The sequence below is a fragment of the Leptidea sinapis genome, chromosome 41, assembly GCF_905404315.1.
Source record: "Leptidea sinapis chromosome 41, ilLepSina1.1, whole genome shotgun sequence".
NCBI classification, from domain to species: Eukaryota; Metazoa; Arthropoda; class Insecta; order Lepidoptera; family Pieridae; genus Leptidea; species Leptidea sinapis.
This window is the reverse complement of record NC_066305.1, coordinates 1,217,262-1,240,690: the sequence shown is the minus strand read 5'-3', so window position 1 is coordinate 1,240,690 and position 23,429 is coordinate 1,217,262. Positions and strand designations below refer to the sequence as shown.

General features: G+C 34.8%; 1 protein-coding gene across 4 annotated transcripts in view; it reads right to left on the bottom strand.

Annotated features, from left to right (window-relative positions):
* The window catches only part of LOC126976530 (uncharacterized), a 193,444-nt gene that overhangs the window by 57,919 nt on the left and 112,096 nt on the right, over nt 1-23,429 (bottom strand). For all 4 annotated transcript variants that reach the window (XR_007731925.1, XM_050824911.1, XM_050824912.1 and 1 more), the window contains exon 2: nt 3,554-3,585. The gene's annotated coding sequence lies outside the window, so the exon portion shown is untranslated. The remainder of the gene's footprint in view (nt 1-3,553; nt 3,586-23,429) is intronic.

The window sequence follows — 23,429 nt, the reverse complement described above, 5'->3', positions numbered from 1 at the left end:
AGGTGGTCAAAGCAGTAAGGGAAAGAATTCGAAGAAATCCTTGTCCGAAAGTAAAAGATATTTTCGGGAGATGAAGATAGCACCTAGGACCATGTCGCGTATTTTAAAAGATGTCTTAGGACTTGCATCCTGTAAGAGACGTACTGGTCATTTCTTAACCGACAATTTAAAAAAGAATAGGGTGATAAAATCGAAACAACTATGCGGAAGAGATTTTTTTTACAATTGAGCAACATTTTAACAAACAAAATAACCGTATTTATGCTCAAAGCTCTAAGGAAGCTTCCCAATTAGTTGACAGAGTGCAACGTGAGCACAATCCTACTTCAGTGATGGTTTGGTTTTAGCTATGAAGGAGTGACTGAGGCATACTTGTGTGAAAAAAGTAAAAAAAACAAGATACCATTATTGAAAACGTAGAGAAGCCCCTTAACAACACCCTATTCAATAACCAAGAATGATCCTTCCAGCAAGACTTGGCGCCTTGTCATAAAGCTCGGTCTACGCTGGAAACGATATAGTCTTGGTTGGAAACGAACATTTCGAACTTCATCAGAGCTGGAGACTGGCCGTCGTTAAGTCCCGATCTTAATCCGCTGGATTATGATTTATGGTGAGCTCTTAACGCCATGATAATTTGGAGACCCTAAAACAATCTGTAGGATTCGCAGTGAAGAATTTTCTCATGGAAAGAGTGCGTGCTTCTATTGATAACTTGCCTCAACGTTTAAATGCCAGTACTGCAGACAACGGAGACCACTTCGAATAATTGTTTTATATTTTTGTATTAAACTAACACACTGTAAAAGTAATAAATGTTATTTGCAATAGATTTTTTTTTATTTTTTCAGTATTTATGGCAAGACTAGGTATATATGTACTCAATAAGAAAGACTATAATAATTGAATACTGTAGCTAATTAGCTATTAGAGGAGAGGCTGATAAGAACAAAAATTTGTTAAGTCTTATAATATCAATTCTATGTTCTTAAAGAAAATATAATAAATCAACGTCAAAACTAAAATATAACTCTCAGCTTTGCGCAATAAACAGTTAAAATGATAAAATGTTAAGTAGCTCGTTCAAACATGAACGGACTTATAGCTTGCCGTCCGCTTTTTCTACAACTTAATCCAAATCGCTCTCTAATAGAATTACGTCCCAAAAATGTCATAACGCTTAGCAAATGACGTCTACGAATACAGATTTAGAGCAAAGTTGATGGGCAACTGCTAGTCTCAGTACAAAGCTATGAAAGCGGCTTAGATACATACTAGAGAAAGGGGATTAGAGCCATAATCTGCAACGGAGAGGTTGACATATGCCTCGAGCGAACTGCCTTCACTGTTTACTGGACTACAGCTCTTGGGTGTAACATAGCTATTCAAAGACAGGTCTAAACTGGTTTAACCGCTTCCTACCTACTGCAATGCTATGTTAAAAACATGATTGCGCACTTACAATAAACTTTTATTGGCTGATAACGACGCATAGCATCGCAATGATGACTATTTGATAACAGTAATGTCGGTAAAGTTATTTTGTTTTGTTTTCTAACAACATACAATTTGTTCGTTGTTTAAATTTTGAGTTTTATTGCGACTACAGCTTATATTTATTCTTTTTTGTTTTTTGAACGAAAGGCTCTTTTTATTATATGTGGTTATATCTGTGTTAAGCTAATTAGGATATTTTTTTTATAACAGTAAGGGACGAGATCAGCTAACGATCAACTGATGGTAATTGATACGCCCTGCTCATAACAATGCAGTTCAGCTCAGGATTCTTGAGAAGCCAAAAAATTGTTAATAATACTTCAATTGAGCTCGCCACTTGAGGCATAAGATGTTAAAGCTCATTTGCCCAGTAATTTCACTAGCTACGGCGCCCTCCAGACCAAAACACAATAATGTTTATACATTACTGCTTCACGACAGAAATAGGCGCCGTTGTGGTACCCATAGTCTAGCCGGCATCCTGTCAGGCAGCAGGTGCCGGCAGCCTCCCACCGGTAAACTGTATTTTATGTTTTTGAAAATTAAGCTACCATAAATCATAATTAATAAGATACTCTCAATAATATTTAGATTAGGTAAGTAACAATTGAAACACGTTTTGTATATTTTAAACGCACTGGGCCGCAAGTTGAGGGTAAAAGCTGATAATTGAAAGGAGACCGCAGAGAAACCGAAAAAATTTTAATTATCAAAAAAAGACGGGCTATTAATAATATAAAATATTATGAATAATAGAATAAGAGATCGTAAATATGGTTTGTTTTATTTGTACTGGGATATTCTACAATTATTATATACTAGCAATGCCCCGCGGATTCATTCGGTTAGATACCGATCTCGTGGTAGTGGAAAATCTACTAAGTTAGACTATAGATTTAATTTTGTTAACATAAAAGTTTTATTTCACTAAGTTATTAATTTTATTATTTTCTTTAGATTGACATTTTCAAATTCGTTATATCTTTTGGAATGTCTAAATTTGATTATTTAAAAAGTATTTCAATAAAATATATCAATTTAAATATTTAATGGGATTAGGAATAATATAGAGGTTATTATTCATACTAATATGGTTTGACAATTGTCGGCACTTTTATCAACTTTAAAGATCTAAAATAGTTGCATAACTACAGTAGTTCAACATAATATATAACTTATTTGTAGATAATGATACGTTCTATAATACTGTAGAACATTTTTTTTATTCTATCATCAATAGTTTCCGCAGCGCACCCGATGCAGATTTTTATGACAAATTTTTCACACCTTGGGTTATATTATTGAATTTTTATTAGGGATCGCTATATTTTTGAATATTATATAAAGTTATGTAGCCTGTGTCATTCAGTGAAGATGCAGCCTTCTAATGGTGAAACAATTTTTTAAATCGGTCTAGTAGTTTTGTGTGAAAACATTACAAAAATTAGATAAAACTTTTCAAAATGGGCAGTAATAATAATTATGGAGACAATAGTTATATTCAATACTCCGGTGGTGGCGCGGAAATTGAAATTTGTAAAAAAAGCTGCTGTTTTCGTGATTTTTGGAATGTTTTCCGTTCAGTAATGGAAAAGTATAAATAGAATAAAAATAAATATTTACAATATCTTAATATGTATCAATCCAGTGTCCTGATGTTTGTTTCCAATGAACGCCTAAACTAATGAACGGATTTTAATGGGGATTACTTCATGGAGTGCAGTTTAGTCCAACTTGAGAGGTAGGAGAGCTTTTATATAGATTTGAGACCCATTATTATTTTTATTCCCACTCTTTGATTTTATAGTAATATTTTCTATGAGAATATTTATTGACGCAAGGTTTGACAGTTGTGCTATGAAACAATTAAATTATAACAACAGGGAGTATATTTTACGAAATAATTCTTGATGTTATGAAATATTATTGATGAATTCTTAAAAAAACAGTACTTTATTTATTATGTACAGAAAATCGTCTGTCTGGTAATCTAAAAAAATTATATTTTTCAAAATATAAACAAAATTTGTTTTAATTATAATTATTATTACTATACCTTACGACATTCTGAGCTGCATTTCGTGTCAACTGAAACAAAAATAAGAACTTTAATGGTGTCAAATGGTGTTGCTGACCAGTGGCCAAGTGGCAGTTAATACGTGGCCGTTAGATGCGGGTGTATTGACTCCCAATAAATGTCACATAATTCTTAATAGACAAACTCTATCATTCGACCAATTGAGAAGTTACGACCTACGTGCCGTGACTCGAACAGCAGTTTATTTCCGAAGCTTTTGAGAGACTTTAAAAGTCGCTGTAAAACCAGGAAATAACCTTTTTATTAGACGGCAAAGCAGCCGAGAGAGATTTGTAGCATGATATTTTTTTTGTTCAAGAAACAATTTTATTGCGCGGTACGAATGCGTACATGTAGATTTTGTACGATGATATGATAGAAAAGTGTTTTGTAACACAATAACACGTTTATGATTTATTTAAATGGCAATTGAATTTACCGAAATCATAAAATTTTGATGTATTCACTTTGTTACTAGTAAAATCATAAGTACTAAATCATAAAGAATCTAAAAGTTTTCAATCATCATCATCATCAGCCGGAAGACGTCTACTGCTGGGCTGGCAAAGGCCTCCCCAAAGATTTCCACTACTATATGTCCTGCGCTGCCCTCATCCAACATATTCCGGCGATCTTGACCAGATCGTCGGTCCATCTTGTGGGGTCTACCAACACTGCGTCTTCCGGTACGTGGTCACCATTTGAGGACTTTACTGCCCCAACGGCCATCTGTCCGTCGATCTATATGCCTTGCCCACTGCCACTTCTGTTTCGCAATCGTTTAGACTATGTCGGTTACTTTGGTTCTCCTACGGAAAAGTTTGCAATAACAATGAATTATTTTAAGTTCTTAAAATTTTACGGCTTTTCAAATAAGAGCCTGAGCCTGAGAATAAACGAACGACATTTTGCTCACAAGATTTATGCGGACGTATAACGTTTCCCGCGTTTATTTGCAAGGCTGCTTGAAATTCTGAAAACTTTAGAATTATCATTGTATTGACAGATATGTCAGCAATAGTCAACATTTTGAATATTCTTGGTTTATTCTAAGTTACAAGTGTATACCAAGTTTATTTGTAAGCCCGTTGAATGTTAATTTTTCAGATTTCTTCTCTTATATTGAAAAACTACAAGAGTACCTACCAACTAAGAAAAAAAATTAAAATATTTTCTTAGTTGCTGTAATTGTGGCAACATGGTATGATTTTTTTGTCTCAAGGATCATTTAATTTTTCGATATTCAAGGTCCATATAAGAAAAAATACGTCGAAAATCATTCCCGCATCGCACTTTCTCACAAAAACCCAACGGAACGATGCGTAAATAATGAATATTATTTACTTGTGAGCTGTGGGACAGATTTGTATAACTTTTTAACAGCTACGCTGAATGCCAACCCAAAGTTCGTTGCTTGCAGTAATTATGAGGTTTTTCATTGCTCAAGTTATTTATAACGATGCAGCTATCTCCGCTTTTTTCTTTTCCAATATATATCATTCTAGCTGCGGCGTGGAGTACACTAACAATTTTTCTTTTTTAAAGCAAAACATTATTAAGTATTGCTCCAAAAAAATAATATTTTGATCTGCTCAAATAAATGAGCCAATGTAAAATGTAATTGGTTCCACACAAGCCGTTTATACCACTATCAGATGGCATTTGTATTGAACGGGTGAACTGTGAAGAATTCGGAAGGAGATCCTAATAAAAGGGTGGTCGTAAAAGACCAGGGAAGTTTCTTCGTAGGGCCGTGAAAAATATCTGGCAGCATCTTTAGGAGACGGGCGTCATAATATTGTGTAAGAAAGCGTCTGAAATCTGTGTCTTGCAAAGTCTCAGAATGGGGCCGGCAAAATTTAGTCCAATTTAACCCTAAGAAGACACAAGTTTGCTCACCGCTTAAAGTATCTGTTTGTCGGATCCCCTCGAGTAAGATTCAGTAGGGCGAGACACGTAGCTTCCTAAGCAACGCCTGCAACATTAGGCGGAAATTCGGCCTAGAAAGGAGTACCTAATGTTCTCACTACTAGGCAGGCATGCATTTGACCTCATACCACGAAGAGCAGCTTGAATCATCGACGATCAATTGGTCATCTCCGATTGATGATCCAATTGTTGGCGTAACGTAGCTGCGGGTTATCTCTACATCTTCTTCCACATTTATCACAGGGGGTGCTCAGAAGAGCAGTCCGGGTTGATACCAGAATTCCACCACCGGACATTACGTCAAAATACTAAATTGCACCCGCATCACATTGACTTCTAGCATTCTAGAACCGCGCATTTTGCAAGAATTTTGCCTCGCACAGTCACTTTGGGGAATCACTTTCTGGCTGCTGTTTTTCCGAAACGATATGACTTAGAGACTTTCAAGAATAGAGCATACTCCTACCTACGAGGCTGCCAACGTGTCTCTTAATCCGACAACGGCGGTAGCCTCACCACTCCCTATCGCGTGAAGTTCCTGCCCGTCTGCCTCCTCTTATTTTAAAAATCGTATAAGAAAATAATATTCCTGTAAGTATATTGTCAGAATGAATGAGTTCGGATTAATGGAAAGGAGGATAAACTTAAACGGGTAACTTGTTGGCAAGTTATTACCGCCGCCAATACTATTTTCCAAATTGGGCCTTTGCCGTTGACGGAAACACTAGTGGCCTATTCATCCATTCAAATGCTTCAAGGCTTTTCTCCTTGATTTTTAACCAGGGAAGGGGGAACAAGTCTGAACTGGACTGACAACAACCAAACAGGTTTGTTTTTCGTCTAGTACAGACTCCAGTCAATATCGACCCTTTCCTCGTCGAGAGTTCACACAGTACTAACTCTGGATTCTGACTGGTTCGTCTGTCTTGATTGTCTAGCTGCAGTGTAGGAGCGCCGAGTCTGGACTGGTCTGGTCTCGCCTGAACCGGCTGCTGGCCAGACTGACTCCAATGTAGGACCGGCCTTACTCATAAGACCGCAAACAGAGGTCAAGTATACAAATCCAACAACAATAAGCGGAAAATTAAAACAGTTTGACACAGAATATTTCCTTCCCATTCACTTTCTAAAATTTTGTTACGATTGGAAAACTTTTGGATGAGGAAATAGCCGAGATTGAAATCCTGGTCTTTTACTCAAGATTTAGTCGGATTTAGTAAATTTTTAGTCGGAGCTTCAGTTGTTTTTGGTCGTATCGCAACGATGTTTGTCTTGACCTTGTTAGCGCGACGGTATATTGTGTAAGGATTTTCATATTTAAAAAGGCCCCAGCTAATGTATTCTACTGATGGTAGGTGTAATAGGTACCCATGTCGAATCGACCTCTAGACACCTTGTAAGGGTTTTCCACGGATCACCAAATAGTACGTGGAAGCAAATTATATACATAGTAGCTAACCCGACCGACGTTGTCCTGCTCATAATAAAAAAAAATCTTGCGAGTGGAATTTTGTAATATTTGATTTAATTTCTTAGCTGACCTCTACTCGGCGAAAGGAATATTCCTACCAAATTTCAACTCTCTACGCCTTGTGGTTCTAGATATATATATATATATATATATATATATATAGATACATATTGTATAATGTATATCTAGGTGTGTTAATTCATTGGCATGGATTTTAAGTCTTTGTGATACATAAGATAGCAAAGTAGCCTATCAAAAGGATAAAGAACAAATAACATAAAACAATTTAAATCATAAAAACTGAACAATGTTTATCAAATTAATTTTATATTTTTCAGTAGATAAACAGCCCCTATAATTATGAACAAAAACATTCCATATTTACAGTAACAACATTTGCTTTTCATTACAGTTATGCTAATATTACTAATAGTAGAATGAATTAAGGCTGGCTACAGCAGAAATATAATGAGCTCGAGTATTAATTCAGGATTGTCTTGTTCTAGATTCTATAAGCTTTAGGTACTGTTACACCGCTACTCGGTTATATCATGAATAAATTGAATCTATGAGTTAAGTTCTGCTTCAAATATAATATTCAAATGGGATATTCCGACAAGATATATGAAATGCTGCATGGAGATGATATGTTTATTTGATTCGAACATAATTCATTTCAATGTAGTCTTAGATTCGGAATCTGTTGTCTTTCAAGAATAATGTCGGTTCAAAAATTCTTAGATTTATAGTTTAAAATTTCAATTAGCAATAGGGGGCTCCTTTGCACAGGATACCAGCTCGATTATGGGTAATTAGTAATGTGATTTTGATTAAGTAATGTAACAGTTAATCAATATCAATTTGTGTTGCTTGTACTCTATAATGATTGCTTATTTTTAAGACAGTAAGGGACGAGACAAGCAGAACTTTCAGCTGATGATACTTGATACGTTGAAAAACCCATATTTTGAAAAACCCAAAAATTCTGTGCGGCACTACAATTGCGCTAGTCACCTTAAGGCATAAGATTGAGTGTATCAATTACCCACATCCTAACTCCCCTACACATATATATTATGTATATACACATACACACACACATATACACCTTAAATACTATTATCAGTAACGTACGTAATAATGCTAGCATAAAATAACAGATATATTGCTATTAAAGTTTTGTAATTTTTATTTTTAATCCTTAATTGGCATATTTGTAAGTCTATTGTAATGTTATACAAAGCTGTCGGATGATTAGTAAATAAATAAATAATAAAAATAAAAAGACGTTAAGTCTCATTTGCCCAGCAATTTCACTAGCTACGGCGCCTACTACGTGTTACTAGTTTCCAAACTTATATCCCTGATTAGTCGCAAATATTAGATAATATGTTGGTAAGAACTTGAGCAATGTCGCAATCAGCTGTGCATGTATGGATTCAACGAGTAGTCTTCAATAGCATCGTCCATCTCTGTCTTTTAAACAAAAAGCCGCCATCAATCTAAGTAGAAATTAATGTGGCCTTAAAGGGCAGTTAAAAGCCAATGAAGCTTGCCATGATACATCCTGTGCGGTGACCGATGGTATTACAAAAACGGGCACTAGATAAAGGCTTTTTTGAAATGATAAGCGTCGCTTTTAAAATCGGACTTTAAGCCACACCTACGCACTGAGTTAATCACTCAAACAGATTACGATTAATGATTGTGTTTGATTGCAACCGTTATCGAGTTTGAAATATAGTCGAAGCTTGTTAACGAACTTTGTCATCACTTGTGTTTAAATAAAATGTCAGATGAAACTATTTTTTTTAATTGGACTCGCGTGGCTTAGTGTTTCAATACTTGTTAATTAAATTTTTCCAATGAGACTAAGCTGGACTAATAGTGCAACAGTGTAGATGCACACGAACTCTTTATTTTACAGAAAAAATGTATTCGTGTGCTTGCAAATATTAAACGAAGAGAAAGCTGCAAACCTCATTTTTACAAACTAAATATTCTTACATTACCGTGCACATATAATATGATCGAAATATGTAAGTTTGTAAGAAAACACCGAAATCTATGCACTAAAACATAAACATGCCCCGGCACAGCACACCTCTCTTTAAAAATAATCATAAGCTAACTAACTCTAAATTAACATTACACAGTTCCGTTCCCTACCCAACGCCAACTAAAATTTATAATAAGTTACCAGAACACTTAAAAGCCGAAACTAATATTTAAACATTCATAAGCTCTTTGAAAAAGTTACTTTTGGAAAAAAGTTATTATTCTATTAATGAATACTAAGAGGAAAAAAATATTTGAATGTCTGCCCCTCTGTCCGTTCATTGCTATGCCTTATTACGAGGTGCATGTGATAAGTATCTAGTACTACAATTTTGTAAGTAACTAAGTCGCATGTAACGCAATTTAATTAAATAAATAAATAAAATAATTAGTGCACTCAGTACTTATTTTGTGAATATTGAAAGAGACTACGTTGTCATGCTTGGCTAAGTAACGCATTTTCGCGTAACCGCTCTAGTGGACTAAGGAGCTTCCTTACAAGAAGAATAAAATTAACCAGAATAACTCATATAGGTACGTTTAATTACACATATTTGAAATGTTTAAGAATAAAGGAAAACATAGTTCCATTGTCGTAATATTAACTTAACCTCCATATTCTTATGCACACACCGTTTCTTATTTTATTGTTATAAGTGTATTATAAGAATCCCCGAATACAGTACCGATCAGTCACCACAAGCAGAGCCCGTTCATCGACAGAGGGAAAACATATGGAATGCTAATCCAGTGATTAAATAAATTTAAGAAGTAAGTCGATATTTAAATATATGAGCATTATATTATTTTCTTTTATTAAAGCAAGTGTTACACATTTAAATGAAATACTATTAAAGGGATTTTTTAATCCCTACGCGTAAAATTGTAACTCTTTTTTTACTTTAGGCTTTGCGTTAAAGTTACATTTTTATTATTACTAGAGTTTGCTCAGAGGTCAAAATTCGGCCATAATTCAATTAATATTATTCATTGTAAAATGTAAGTGTCATTCAAGCCATAATTTGTGTGATACTTACTTTTATTAATCTAATGTATTTATAAGGCATTTTATATTTACAAAACAAATAACGGTTCATACACCGGGAGTGCCGGCAGAAGTGAAAACTTGCACATTAACGTTGTGCATTTTTTAATATTTAGGATTGGTATTGGAATAATTTCTCACTAATTGCTTAATTTATCAGTATAAAAGTAATAACATTTATGTGGTTAAATACAATATTCATTTATTGCGCTATCGTACACAAAAATGACAATGTATATTACAGAAAAAAAATTAACACTTCAGAACTATTACAATTATTTTACATTAAAAAGTTAATCTCTCATAAAAATCAACTTTCAACGTTTGTCTGACGAATATTAGATCAGGTCTCGTGTCCTGTCGCGAGTTTAACATTTTATACCCATCCCAAGAAAAGTGCTGAAGTTTTCACTTCAAAAACATAGGTTTATGCACTTCTGCTCCACATAAAGCTCTGTTCAAACTGAGGCTACTATCGCGCGGGACGCGAGACGGACGTCGCTCGCGCCGATTGTGTCAGCTAACTTGTATGGACGTGTTCAAATTGACGCGAGTAGTCGCTCAAGTTGAAGCGAAACAAGAACGGGACGCCCGGTGGGAGAACCAAAAATGACACGCGGGAAGTCGCGTCAGTTTGAGAGGCTAAGCGAGCGAGCGAATTACGCTAAAACGCGTCCCGTTTCCCGCGCGTTATTCGCCTCAGTTTGAACAGAGCTTATCAGAATTTACAAGGGTTAAATGTCACGTTCATTCGTTCACAATTTTTTTTAATTTTTTAAAAAGGGGTACAAAGTTTTCGTTTTACGTTATACGTATGTAAATAAAATGTATATATATATATATATATTTTATGGAATAGGAGGACAAACGAGCGTACGGGTCACCTGGTGTTACGTGATCACCGCCTCCCACATTCTCTTGCAACAACAGAGAAATCACAAGAGCGTTTCCGGTCTTTAAGGAAGGTGTACGCGCTTTTTTTGAAGGTACCCATGTCGTATCGTCCCGGAAACACCGCATAAGGAAGCTCGTTCCACAGCTTTGTAGTACGTGGAAGAAAGCTCCTAGAAAACCGCACTGTGGAGGACCGCCACACATCCAGATGGTGAGGATGATATCCTAACTTGTGGCGTGTGTGTGAAGGTGGATATTTCTAATATATAAATTTTATTTAAGCCGACATCTGCGCAATTCCCTGAAAACTAACTCCAAAGAGGTCACGAAACGTCGTGTTAAATAAAATAATATTACAAATAAAACTTTTACGTAAATAGCTAATTTAAAAACATAGTTACAGTTACACGCGTTTTAACCCTTGAATAAGTATTTTATTTAAATATATGAGTATTGTTGTGGTTTGGGATCGCCTGGGTGACACTGTTGAGGCAGCTTGCGGCTTAGTAATTTATAGCCTATGCCTTTATAAGGGACACTTGGTTGTGCTTACTTTTCATTGTATTGTAATTAATTTCGTGTTTCATATGCATAAATAATTTTATTGAGTGGTTTAGTAGGGTAGGAAAGCCGATTGTAACCATAGGTATTGCAAATAATACAGCCTGGGTATATCATAGCCGAATTTGCGTTTTAGAGTTATTTTAAATACGTATGTTTGGAATATGTTAAAATTTACATTTTTAAAACAGCAATTTACTTGATTCTCAATAACAACAAAATAAAAACCTTAGGAGCTAGAGCTTCTATTTTTGTTTTAATCAAACCTCAATTCTGACTCTATAAGTTCGGAAAGAGCCTCTTGCTGTAAGGCAGTGCATGACAACAGGCCAGGTTTATTACTTTAGTGTTCAAGGCAGCTACGTCTAAAACTCGCGATACATCAGTCCCTTTGTTAAAATTGAGGCTAAAATAGAGGCTAATAGTTCACCACTATTTTATCGACGCTTAGCTTTTTAGTCTGTCTACACGTATAAATTATCTAAAGTCTGACTATAGAAAACAAAATAAGAAAAAGTAATGGAAATTTTATAAGTATAATTAATACCTAGTACCTTGCGGACGACTTTTACGTACACTTTTAACTCTCTGAATTTCACTGGACTGGGCAAGCAATGGTGTGCAAAATAATATGAATAAATTAGAAACCGAAGAAGATATTATTAGTAAGTAAACAGTAGTTTAGCTAAAGAAAAACTTACGGATAATATGTAAGATTTTGATTAGTATAGCAGATTATGGAACAGTTTCTGTCGAGTTTTAGATATACTAAGATACACCTTATTTTTGTGGTTATTCATGCCCGCCTACTACTTAAGATTTGTCAATTATATCGGTTACGGTAATAAAAGATTCGCTTTTGTTCTCTATCTTGCTGTATTTCCGTTAGAGATGTTCTTCTTCTCTCCCGCACGCATTGTTTGTCTATAGTATATTCAAAGTCTATGGTGATAATATTCCCAGAATACCATTTATAAATCCGATTCAGTTTGTTCCCATTACCAGTGGGAGGCTCTTATGCACAGGATGCCGGCTAGATTATGGGTACCACAACGGCGCCTATCTCTGCCGTGAAGCAGTTATGTGTAAGCATTATTGTGTGGTCTGAAGGGCGCCGTAGCTAGTGAAATTACTGGACAAATGAGACTTAACATATTAAGTCTTAAGGTGACACGCCGCTCAGAATTTTTGTGTTTTTCAAGAATCCTGTGCGGCACTGCATTGTAATGGGGCGTATCAATTACCATCAACTGAACGTCCTGCTCGTCTCTTCCCTTATTTTCATAAAAAAAAAACCAGCTTATCTCCGAAACGACTGGATCTATTTCTATTGGACTTCACTGGAAGATATTGAAGTTGTTAGAAGTAACTTAGGTAACCCTCATTAAAAAAAACTAAGGGGTCTGCGCAAAATAGACAAAGATCTAATTATTTAAAGGTTATATTGATAGGCAGATTCGGGGGCGTTTAATTAATGATCAAATGCTTTGTATATTATAATCAAAATGTTATTTAAGTGTGTATCCAATTGTTATTAATAGGCTATTGGTGTCAAATACCAATAGCAATAAATATTGAAACTAGCACAATATTGTAATAATCAATTCCCAGTGGACATATATTCATTATTCCAGTTTTTGAATAGCTATATTGTATTTAATATGGATGGAGTATAATTTATTAGTATGTTTCAAACTCAAACTCAAAAATTTTTAAATAAATTATAATTTTAATATTAACATTGAAAACAAAATCTACTCAGCTGGAATATTTTTTCTTACATAAAAATTTGTTACATTAATAGCATTGTGGCTGGGGTTGCTGGGGCCACTTCATGTTCGGTATGGTCAACTACATTTCAGCCAGAAGACTTACACTGCTGGACAATGGCCTCCCCCAAAGATCGCCATAACCATCGGTCCTGTGCTGCCTTCATATATCATATTCTGGCGATCTTGGCCAGATCGTCAGTCCATCTTGTGGGAGGTTTACCAACACTAAGTCTTCCTGTATCGTATGGTCGCCTCTCAAAGACTTTACAGCCCTAACGGCCATCTGTCCGTCGAGCCATATACCCTTCTCTCTGCCACTTCAGTTTTGCAATCATTTAGGCTATGTCCGTGACTTTGGTTCTCATAAGGATCTCCTCGTTTCCGATTTGATCTTGCAGGGAAATTAAAAAAAAAGATATGGTGTCTATTAGAAATTAATTTACCAATTCAGAAGTTTTTATTTATTTATTTACCACACATAGCAACTGTCATTACAGACCTAATGCGACAGTTACAAACAAACATACAACTATTTACCATAACATACTACATATAACAATACCCTTGCGAGTTCACTCCACATCCACCCAAAAATGTCCACTTTGTTGAAAAGTTAAAGTCCTTATCACATTTTCTATTGACATTATTAAGTAGAATGTATTGTGTATTACACTTTTTGTACGTTTTTTATAAGCTGTCTTCTTTCTCTTTTGAATTACTCGTCATTATAAATTAGAAAGAATTGCCCAAATTTTATCATTTTACATCTGCCCACGAGCTTACGTTAAATTCGTATCTATTCGGCTTATTTGAAAGTTTCAGAATAAATAATTCTTTATATCCTTTCCTTCACTCTTGACGTCTGTGCAATGTTTCCTGATGATTGGTTCAGTATTTATGGCATGAAAGCGGTACAAACAAACAAACTCACATTGGCATATATAATAATTAGTTAGGCCAGTACATATTTTGTGAACGGCGAAACAATCTAATATTTTATGGAATAGATGGTTAAACCAGCGTTCACATGATGGTAAGTGATCACCTCTGCTTACTTTTACACCACCAGGAGAATCTCTGAAGCGTTTCCGGCTTTGAACGTTGATACACGCCGTGTAAGAATGTTGATACACGCCGCGTAAAAATAATGATACACGCCGCGTAAAAATGTTGATTGCTCAGTTTGCTTGTAACTTGAAAAAATATCGCCTCACATCCAGATGGCATTAACCTGTTATGCACCATTTTGTTTTAATTTAGCATAAATCACCGTACCTCGATATTTTCAACATCCAAAGTTTATAAGACAAAAACAAGCTTTCACCAAAGTGCTGAGTGCACTTTACATGTCGTAAAAACGTTGATATATTTTCGTATCTCTTAACAAATTTTCACCTTAAGCTTAAGGTAAGCGTCTGCCTTCATTAAGTTAAAACTCGATAAGGTGTTGTGGGTGTTTTGTTTATTTTATGTTGTATGGTAATCGCAATCTTGTAAGTTAAATGCTTTTAACATAAAACATTCCCAGATTGATAATGTGCATTGAGTTTTTGACCCGACGACGATTAGTGACGACGCGCGTTTTTAAAATCAGCGTACAAGGTTGTCTGTAAGAGATTGCCTCAAGCGATATGTTTGCTGGACCGGTATTTCTGTTATTAGTTTACGATATTTTTATAAATTTAATTTTTAAATCTGTTTGGTCGCACTAAAAACTTTTTGTATTTTTTTTTAGTACCAATAACTGTCATTGCGTTTTTGAAATCAGCGTACAAGGTTGTCTCTAAGAGATCGCCTCGAGCGATATGTTTGCCAGACCTGTGTTTCTGTTATTAGTTTAAGATTTTTTTATGATATTTTGTTTCTACAATTAAAAGATATGTTACTTTACCGTAAAATAAAGATTTCTAGAAATGTATTTACTATTTGTAAAACATTAATAAAATTAAATACATTCAAAAATAACTCAGATAACTTATTTATAGTTAAAAGAAGTTGTTAGTTATTGTTAAAACATTTATAAACGATAAATGCCAGGCCAACGTCCATTAAAAAGCAGCTTCATTAAAATCAAGAGGTAAAATGAACTATTATTGCTGAAATGAACGAGTTAACGAGAGCTTTATGTTATTCATTATGTAGAACTCTAATTAAGACAGAAGTCTGCTTGAGGCGTAATAATACTTTACAATCATTTGCGCTGAGAAACGCTTTTCCGTGAGAGGTCTTCTTATTGTTGAGTTTCGTGAAAAGTGAGACTTCATTTTTCTTCACAGCGTTATGAAAATATTAATGAAGTAGTCACAACGTAGTTGCAACTTTTAGTACCGCGAGACGTAGAAAGTAAACACGTAGTATGTATAGTTAGTATGCTGTCCTATAGATGGTATATTCTTAGCCTGTCTTTTAAAATGGCTCCAGTTGTAGGCTCCTTAGCACAGGACGCCGAATAGATTATGGATACCACAACGGTGCCTATTTCTGCCGTGAATCAGTAATGGGTCACATTACAGTGTTTCGGTCTGGTGGGCGACGTAGCTAGTGAAATTACTGGACTTAACATCTTATGTCTCAAGGTGATAAGTGCAATTGTAGTGCCGCTCAGAATTTTTAGGTTTGTCAAGAATCACGAGCGGCACTGCATTGTAATGGGTAGGGCGTTCAATTACCAACAGCTGAACGTCCTGCTCGTCTCGTCCATTATTTTCATAAAAAAATATATTTTTGAAGTTATACTTCTTTAGGCGCGTTATGAAAAAATGATGAGAGAATTTTAAGATGCGCGCGCATCACTGTAACACAACAGTAACAGAGTGAAGTTGGTTCCTAAAATTTTCTGACGCTTGCGACATTTTTTTATTTTTTGGTTTCTTCTACCATTATTAGGATAGGCAAAGGGTTCAAGCCCGTGCAGCCGTATTCAATATTTAATAATTAATTGTCAAAGCCATCGTTGCAAGATTTTTACAATATTCTTCTTTCTACAAACGTAGAATAGAACGAGAGGAATAAATAATTTAAAGGATTTTTGCTTTGTTAGGCCAAAGAGTGTAACTTATTGCGTGCATACATAAGTACACACACTCTTTTTTAATATCCCTTTCATCCTGGTTAGGTCACTAGGATGTTGTTATGAATTAGAAAAATTTAAATTTTTGGTATTCTTAAAGTGAGTATAAAAACATGAAAGATTTCTTCACACACACAGTTATAGGTGTAGCTTTAAATGATAGCTAAAGATAAATTAGATATAATAAACCCAATTTCTCTCGATTGAAGTATTTAAGTAAAAACATCAAACTGCGCTTGTGTTTAGGTGATTTTTTAAACAAAGTTTTCTTGAATATTTGTTATTGAGAGGACAAGAGATATTTTTGATAACCAATCAGATGTCATTATTTCCACATCTCCTCTTCGCTTAGCTTCGGTGGGAATGGATCAAGCGGAGAGGAGAGGAGATGTCTCATTTGTCTACATATAAAATTGTAAACGGTTTAATTGATTCACTGTACAATATTGTATATTTCTATTGAAAAGAGCGCAAAAAAAGAATGCTGGGAGAGTTTCTTGCGCCGCTTCTTCTCTCTCAGAGCGCCATTTGTTTCCGAAGCGGTAGTAGTATCTAGTAGTTATTAGAAATGACATCAAAATGAATTCTAAAGGAATCAATTTTGAGAAAATAAATGCCTTTTATGCCTTTTTTTTTTTAACAAAAGCTTTTGCTTTGCCAAAAGTTAATACTAGATATGGTAGTAATAGATTTTAAATAAGAGTTTGTGACTTTATAAAATAGAAAGTATGGAGATTCGGACCATTTCATTAAATTTAAATCAAATTTATTAAATATAGGTGAAAATTGTTATACATTAGAGTATCCGTCCATTTGTAACATGTTTACTCAATAAATATTAATAATTAATATACCCGCAAAATCATGTAGTCTGTGAAAACTTAATTGGCGCATGTAATAATAAGACTAAGTTAAACACATGTATTTTATTGTATGCTGTTTGTTTTCCTAATAAATAAAAAAAAATATAGTAGTTTAGTGCCGCGTCGAGCGATCAAGCGGCGCGGCGGAGCGGAGATGCGTGAAAACGTGCGGCCTGCCCCTTTCCCCACTGCCTTCCCCCCGCGTTTCGCACACCCTAAAGCGTTATTATAACACAACTCACGCTTTGGTGGATACCGGGCCTTACCACTAAAACAACAACAGTCATCTTAAGCCATAACCCCCCTGCCCCTCCACCAAAAGTAATTCAACACACTCCTATTCTTCTTAGGGATAGGAAATGTTTAATACTCACTAATATTGTTTGAAATGTTTAAAACTTACAAATATTTAATACTCAAGTAATAAAATTCCTGGTTTATTTTCATATAATAATTGTGCATTTCTATTTAATTAAGTATCTCATAACTTGTGATCTTATAAATAATTAATTTCAACTCAATGTTTTTGAAGAGATAAGGGTAAACCGCTTCGTAACGTAACGCGTTACGGTGCCATTCTGTCTGGCTTCCCTTTCATTCATGCATACGGCAGCGGTAGGCAGGCTCCTCCTCTCTCAATCTCACCAATTGTTACTTTTATAGGATTATATAATGATACTAATAATGTAGATACACAAAATTCTAATGTACAAATTCAAGAATTGTAACTAACAATAAAATATATTTTACAATCAATAGAAGATTGTATTTGTAAATAACTTTTCCTTACATTATGTTAATACACATAAATTTTAAGTAATAACCTAAGCTTTTAAATAGTTCAGCTAACATTAGTTAAATAAGTTACCACTTCTGTCGGGCGTCCTGAGACCCACACGTTTTGTTTTATTAATATTGAATAACTTAAGGATGGACTATAATATCTCAGATTTTATAAACAAAACCTTATAATTTTTAATATCGATAAATGGAGAACCCGTCAAAATTAAATTTGTAACTAAAATTTATGCAGGTTGTGGGACTCGAACCCGCGACCTCGAGGGTTTACGGGGCAAATGACTCCATCTACAGCCACTAACTGAGAGTGAACAAGATATACCCAAAATTTGCGAACTCAAATGGTTGGCTCAGTTGGTAAGAGCTCTCGGAAGGAACCTGAGAGGTCGCGGGTTCTAGTTCCGAATCGTTCATAAATTTTGGTTACAAATTTGTATTATCAAACCCGAAAGTGAAGGTTATCACTTTAAAATAAATAAATTAAATGAAGAACCTATTTTTTGCAGTCGTTTAAACAAAATCAAGACATACATTGTCATGTTCAATAATTCCTTGAAACTTGGTAATGCTTCTTCGACAAATAGTCAACCGTTTCCATGATACAGCACTTCTATACATTTCCAAGTAAATTTACATTTTGAACTAAGAATATTTCCAGTGCAAACTTACAGAAATTCAATTGTGAATTTGTGGAATCCAATATGTAGGGACCTCATTTGAGTTCCCCTTCAAACGAGCTGAGAGCCAATAATAAAGTCAGAACCACTCTATCTTCGATGGCTCTTCACCGTCTGAGTTTCTCCTGTGATGACGAAAATCGTATTATTCTTATTTTACACTAAGTTTAACTCTTATTGATAAATTATTCTCGCTTTGTTTAAAGTACATTAAAGAATAGAGGGAACTCTAATGTGTACGACATAACGGTTATATTCCGTTACCAAGAGGAGCGCAACATTTGAACATAATAAAATATCAATTTTTTAGGCTTTTATGTTTACGATCATGGAAATATGCGGAATCATTAGATTTTTTTTGTTATGAAAACAAGGGACGAGACTAGCAGGTCCTTCCAGCTGATGGAAATTGAAACGCCCTGCCCATTACAATGCAGTGTCGCTCAGGCTTCTTGAAAAAACCCCAAAAATTCTGAGCGGCACTAAAACTGCACTCGTCACCTTGACACTTAAGATGTTTAATCTCATTTGCCCAGTAATTTCACTATCTACAACGCCCTTCAGACCGAAACACAGTAACGGTTACACATTACTGCTTCACAGCAGAAATAGGCACCGTTGTGCTACCCGTAATCTAGCCGGTATGGTTTTGTTAATTAGTATTACATTTAGACAAAAATATGCGCAAAATATGTATTTTCCCCAGTTCTTACAAATAATTGTTTAGAATCTTGTTGCAGTATACTAGAATATGATATTATGAAGTACCTTCCGAAATCGGCAGTGCCCCAAGGCACTAGATTTTTCAGATACCCAAAACCGAAAGTGCCGTACGGCACACTATTCCCTCACCAAGTTCTGACCCATATTTAGTTTATACGGTGGTTTATTTAGCATGGTCTAATAGCTTGTTTCAATAGCTTTCAGATACATTCACTTACATCATCCTTATTACTAGCAATCTATTAATACACGTAAAATAATACGCATTGACACAACGCTGCGCGCGCGCCAAAATTACGCCAATCTGAGGCATACCTCGAGCGATCAGAGTTTCCCGAAACGCAAAGGCTAAAACATTAAAGTCTTATTACGAAACTTTTAGGATATTTCTGATCGTGGGTTAAATTGAAGGTCGTTGTTGTTCCAAACAAGCATTGCTTCGTTTTTGAATTTATACACAAAAGCAATATATAAAGATATACCCCCTTATTCATAATAGTCTGCTTACTTAAAGCATTGCTAATTCTCACTCTGTCTTCTTCTATTGACCTAAGTCAGAATGAGAAAAAACACTCCTAAGCGGCTGTTTAAAGTTAGCGGACCATTATTAATAAGGGGGTAAGTCATATAAAAATTTAATTAAAAATATTTTAACTGACTGACATACATTATATAAAGTTCACGTGAAGGTAAGCACGAATGTTTCTTTCATTTCGTACATTCCAAAACAAATTCGTTTTTCTTGAAATAGTATCCTTAAGTGAAAATATGTGTATTAACGGTTTCATTAACATTTACAACAGCCCCTTAATCGCCCTTAAAGCCATTGATTTTTGGCTGTTTTCAAAGATTAACATTCAATATGAGATTTTAAAATCCTGTGTTGTTTTTTTTTAATTTAAATCCGATGACATGAAATAATCTGTCTGTTTATCCACAGTGAAGTGATTGCAAGATAGTGTACGCCTCATTGTCCCCATAAATGAAAATATCTGATATACCACACGCCATTCAAAGGTATCGTGTTTTGTGAACACAAAACAAAAATCCGGCTTAGCCCAATCATACGCAAAACAAACTGAAAAATACGGCTGTTACGAATGATGAACACAAAGATATAAACAAAATGCTTCCTGGCCACTACGCTTCACTGCCCTCCAAAATTACGATCTACACTTAACTACATTTAGATGAAATGATAAGCCATTATTAAACTAAATGATGTTACGATAAACTTGAATTACGTGTAACGCATCCATCTTGTAAATGATGGTGTGAGATTGAATACATAATGAGTGATGGAAATTATACAAAACCTTGAATCTTGTGAGTATCTTTTAAAGTTTTAATATTTTTAAGAGTGAAGTTATGATATTTCGCACTCCAAAACACAAGTCACGAAATTATCCTTGCTTATTTCTCGCAAATAAAAAGCTAAAGATAGTTGATAAGTTCAAATACTTAGGTCACATCATTTCGAATGACTTAAGAGATGACTATGACATAGAGCGGGAGCGTAGAGCGCTGTCAGTGAGGAGTAATATGCTCGCCCGCAGGTTTGCTCGAAGCACAAATAATGTTAAAGCGTTATTATTCAAAGCATTCTGCCACTCTTTTTATTCGAGCGGCTTGTGGGTGTCATATTCGCGCGGGGCTTATAGCGTTCTACGTGTCACATATAATAATACGTTTAGGAGGCTGTTGGGGCTACCGTGGCGTTGTAGCGCTTCTGGAATGTTTTCTGAGGCATCTGTGGATGGTTTCCATGCCATAATGCGCAAAAAAGCGGTTTCCATGTTGCAGCGTCTTCGTGTTAGCAGTAACAGCATCCTAAAGATGATTGCTGCCAGAGCTGACTGTTCCTTCCAGAATCACTGGATACAGTTAGCTCTAGGTTTATAAATATATTCCACTAATAATACTAACGGAGTACATAAGAAATATTGTTACTAATACATTTACTAATATATATGGAGATCTCTCTGAATTAAATAAATAATATATTTGTAATAATGGAATAGCTTTTTTTTATGGAATAGGAGGACAAACGAGCGTACGATTTACCTGGTGTTAAGTGATCACCGCCGCCCACATTCTCTTGCAACACCAGAGGAATCACAAGAGCGTTGCCGGCCTTTAAGGAAGCTTAACCTTTATTTTAATCTTTGTTAGTTATAACATTTTAAGAATTGTTATTTATAACATTGTAGAATACCATATATCCCTATACTGTGGTACATCGTACGGCAACACACAAATTCATTAAATAAATTCGACTTAACCTGAGTTATTCATAATAATGACGTATACCTAAACTAAATATTTGTAATTTTAAATTCCTGTAAAATGTTTTTGTAATACAGGTGATATCTGTTAAAAATCTTGTTACTACCGTTATTACTTGTATTTCTAGGTTTTAATGTACACTGGAAACAAACAAATGTAAAAATTATGATAATAAAGAAATTTCAAATCAAAAAAAACACTTGTCATGAGTTTGCTTAGGCCTAACTGATAATACTTTAGATGTACAAATGCAATACCTTGCTTTGTTTTTTTTGCATCCCCTGGCGCTAAAAACATTTATGTTATAAACTAACATTACCTGGGAAAGTGGTTTCTTAATATTAGGAACCGTTGAGTGATTTTGTAATAATTTTTACTGTAAGCTTAACAATATTAAGAGTAAGGCATAATCATTTACGGACGTTTTCAATAACGTATCTCTTGTTACGGATGCATTGCTGTCACCGTTTAATGAAAAGATCTTATCTATCCATAGTTATGTCCAGTATAAGTTATACAGCCGTTTTCAATAACCTATCTATCCTTAGATTAACTTACTAGACGTAGAAAAATCAATCCTTTTACGCTCACTTACGTTTCAATAACCTATTGATAGATAGCATTGGACTATAACTATATTGGACACAACTATGGATAGATAAGATCTTGTCATTAAGCGGTGACGGCAATGTATCCGTAAGTTAAACTAAGGATAGATAGGTTATTGAAATGTAAGCAAGCGTAAAAGGATAGACTTATCTACCTATAAATCGACACTAAAATAAGTCCAATGTCCTCAAATAGAAAAAAAAAAGTTAAAATGAAACAGCAACAAAAAAGGTTTACGAATTCTTATTAACTCTATTTTTAAAGGGGATTAAAAATATTTGCTTTCTCAGACGTATTTCACTTATAACATATTCGTTGGCCCCCCCTAGCATTAAGGGACGATGATTAATGAAGCATTTGTAAGGTGCCTGATGGCTTTTACCCCTGGGCCCTGATTCGTGCATAAATAAACAAGATTTAAAATTATAACTGGATTATGGGAACGAGGAAAAGATAATTTTTTCTTATTACGTTAAGAAAGACAAACGATTTGTGGTGTGAATTTAACTGCGTTAATGTTACTGCTTTATAGTTTATGCTTTATTTTGAATCTGTGGTCATATTTTTCAGTATTTTATTTTTACAAGTAGGAGGCTCCTTTGCACCGGATGCCGGTTAGATTATGGCAATTTCTGCCTTAAGGCAGTTATGTGTAAGCATTGCTGTGTTTCGGTCTGAATGGCGCCGTAGCTAGTGAAGTTACTGGGCAAATGAAACTAGACTATCTTTTGTCTCAAGGTGACTGCACTGCTTTGTAATGGGCAGGGCGTATCAATTACCATTAGCTGAACGTCCTGCTCGTCTCGTACCTTATTTTAATAAAATAAAATGTTAATATCTGACGTTAATATTCTGTGTGAACGTGAACAAAACTAGATAAAAAGTTGAATTGGTGAAAAATAATATGTAAATTGCTTATATAATTTATATGTGTCATATGTTAAAAGAGGCCAGGTTTATTAATTCAATGTGCGTGACATGTTTGACTTACACTCACGATTTGTAAGTCACTTTGTGTTTGTGTGCGTGCAATGCTCAAAATAGAGGTTAACTGTCACCAATGACATTTCTTTGTTTACATTTTTGATCTCGAATTACA